This window comes from Colias philodice, chromosome 9 (genome assembly GCF_061535455.1).
Source record: "Colias philodice isolate Cphi_HAF_F1 chromosome 9, ilColPhil1 Martin Lab GWU primary, whole genome shotgun sequence".
In the NCBI taxonomy this organism is placed as follows: domain Eukaryota; kingdom Metazoa; phylum Arthropoda; class Insecta; order Lepidoptera; family Pieridae; genus Colias; species Colias philodice.
Genome location: NC_143094.1, coordinates 1,992,000 through 1,995,000, shown reverse-complemented (window position 1 = coordinate 1,995,000; position 3,001 = coordinate 1,992,000). Strand labels below are relative to the sequence as shown.

Here is a 3,001-nt window from a genome sequence, read left to right as displayed (position 1 = left end):
CCGACGATATGCTCCGCAAACGTGTCAGTATCACCGCGGATGCGGTGCACCGACAGCGCGGCGCACAAATGCAACTACGAGCTTTTTAACCGCAACAATTTTAGTATACGCTATTGGAGCTGGAATTACCGCGGCTGCTGGCACCAGACTTGCCCTCCAATTGTTCCTCGTTAAAATATTTAAAGTGTACTCATTCCGATTACGAGGCCTCGTAAGAGTCCCGTATCGTTATTTTTCGTCACTACCTCCCCGTGCCGGGAGTGGGTAATTTGCGCGCCTGCTGCCTTCCTTGGATGTGGTAGCCGTTTCTCAGGCTCCCTCTCCGGAATCGAACCCTGATTCCCCGTTACCCGTGACAACCATGGTAGTCGCAGAAACTACCATCGAAAGTTGATAAGGCAGACATTTGAAAGATGCGTCGCCGGTACTGGACCATGCGATCGGCAAAAGTTATCCAGATTCATCAAAATTAACGACTTCAGACGCCAGGCCCTCCGTCGATTGGTTTTGATCTAATAAAAGCACTCATTCCATCACTGGTCAGAGTTCTGATTGCATGTATTAGCTCTAGAATTACCACAGTTATCCAAGTAACTGAGTAAGATCTAAGGAACCAAAACTGATATATTGAGCCATTCGCGGTATCGCCTTAATACGGCTTGCACTGAGACATGCATGGCTTAATCTTTGAGACAAGCATATAACTACTGGCAGGATCAACCAGGGAGCTAACTAAAGCTTCCGCTAGAGCCTCAAACGTAACACGACGATGCCGCCGCGACGTTTGCTTCTCTATATACATAATATGCGCGCGGCGTGTTTAAATAGCATGATATGCAACGGCGGCGACCGTCACACGCACACTATTCACACACGCGCGCGCGCGCAAGCGTGGATAAATCTGAACACAGTCCAGTTTAATCGTTGAAAGTATCATCTTAACGAGACACCCCTTAACAATTCCCATTCGCATCAAGCGAAGGAAAAATTTTAATATCGGTCAACTTTTATGACGCAAACGATCAATCTACGCACGGAGAGTGGAAGGATCGAAAATTGCGACCAAGTTTTGGAATATACGTGTTTCACACACACACACGTATAAACATCTGATAAAAGCCCATTGGTACATCACAAACGTGTGCGATGTGAGCATTAAAAATTTTCATACTGCCGTTCAATAGTCGTAGTATATTTTTCACGGTCTGCGCTCCGAGAGTGTATCAAGATGCGTAATATTTATTACACTACACATATAAAATACAATCTACGAAACTGACAATCTATCAAACCGTCGGCAGACGCAATGTTACTACAGCTACTACTACTACACTATCTACTAACCATAAAATACTAAAGATTAAAAACTGTATCGCGCCGTTTGCACAACGCTTTTACAATATCATCTTTGGTCTTTTATTATTTTATAGATCTAACACACTACTCTACAACTCTGTCAGACTCACCACCAAACACCAACCCCACATCAACGCCACACCGACACGCGAACTGCGGCAACGAGGAGAGCGCAGAGCACACGGGCGACGCGGTACAACAGCGACGAAATAATGATACATACACATACGTACACAATCTCTCGCTGCGCACGCGCATCGCCCCCCGTCTTCGCTAGCCTCGCGCACCGATTGTCTCGCATCCCGTCAAAGAAGTTTCTGCTTGTTTAATTTTTCACGTATCACGCACGGCATATGTACATACATACATACATACATACATACATACATACATACATACGCCGCGAGCGACTGACGCGCCTCGTGTTTTCAAGGTCAAGTCAAAAAACTTTGCACGCGTGCAGTTACGGCGTGCAGTCGTCAAAAATAATTCATGATTATAAATTTCGTGGTCCATATTAAATAAATTATAAACAACAACAACAACTTGCGTAAATATCATAACATATTTTTTGGTATAAATTTCATGTATAAAATGTATGTAGCCGTTTTCCTAACAAAAATGTTATTAATATATTAATTAATATTTTATTCAATAAATAGGTTAAAATGAGTGTAACATTCATTAAGAAGAAAATAATCAAATACCATGATCTGGTTCATGACAATACGGAGAGAGATTCGATTCCGAAGCGTGGATATTATTCGGAATTGGTTTCGAACATGATGAAAGAGGATCCTTCTAAAGAAGTGTATGCAAAAAAACGCGTGAAGCTTATGTTACAGGTACTTTTATATTTATATTAATTACTAGCGGTACATAATATTTACGAGCCTATTCAATCTTTCAATTATTATTTCGGTGTTAGATAGCCCATTTATCGAGGAATTATTATTATTACGAAGCGCAGCTAGTTAAGTGATATGTGACAGAATACAGTAGATTCACATGCACTCCAATTATATCATTCATCATTAAAATTGATTTACAGGCAAAAACAGATAAACTAGCGCCAATGTTGGTTTCACTGCCGAAGCCGCAGAAGCCCAAACTGCTTAGCTGCACCACCACCACAGGAAGATGGACTACATATAGAGAAGATGAGAGCATTGTAATATGTTGTATTTATTTATATTATTACTGTTCTTTAGTTGTTAGTGTGCTTTGTTTACCGTTTTTACCTTTTATTTATTCCGTCTTTGCATAGTAAATAACCTTTTACCTTTAAAGTTTGATCGTAATCGAGCAAAAAACTAAGTATTTCTTATATTTAACTTTTATAAAAGGTAGTTCAATCTTTAACGTAAAATTAATTTTCATTATTTTAAGACGGCCGTATTTAATAATCCTGTAATAATTAATAAAAATAGTAGGATCCAACTTCTAAAGCTCGCCGCAATTAAAAGGAAAAACTTTTAACTTAATTATAATATGAAGGAGTTGTATCAATTATTATTATTAGTCTCGATAGAGCGGTAACTCTCGTTAATTTTAAATGGACTGGATTTGGTTAAATAACAAGTTTTTTTATATCAAGGCTTAATAAATAAAAACTTTAGAATATTCATTGTTATATTCTAAAAAA

At 39.2% G+C, this 3,001-nt stretch overlaps 1 non-coding gene across 1 annotated transcript in view; it reads right to left on the bottom strand.

Annotated features, from left to right (window-relative positions):
* Positions 1-727, bottom strand: part of LOC149485652 (small subunit ribosomal RNA) — a 1,905-nt gene extending 1,178 nt beyond the window's left edge. Inside the window, exon 1 of the ribosomal RNA XR_016316118.1 lies at positions 1-727. This exon is cut by the window's left edge and continues 1,178 nt beyond it. This is a non-coding gene — a ribosomal RNA (small subunit ribosomal RNA).
* Positions 728-3,001: the final 2,274 nt, after the last annotated feature.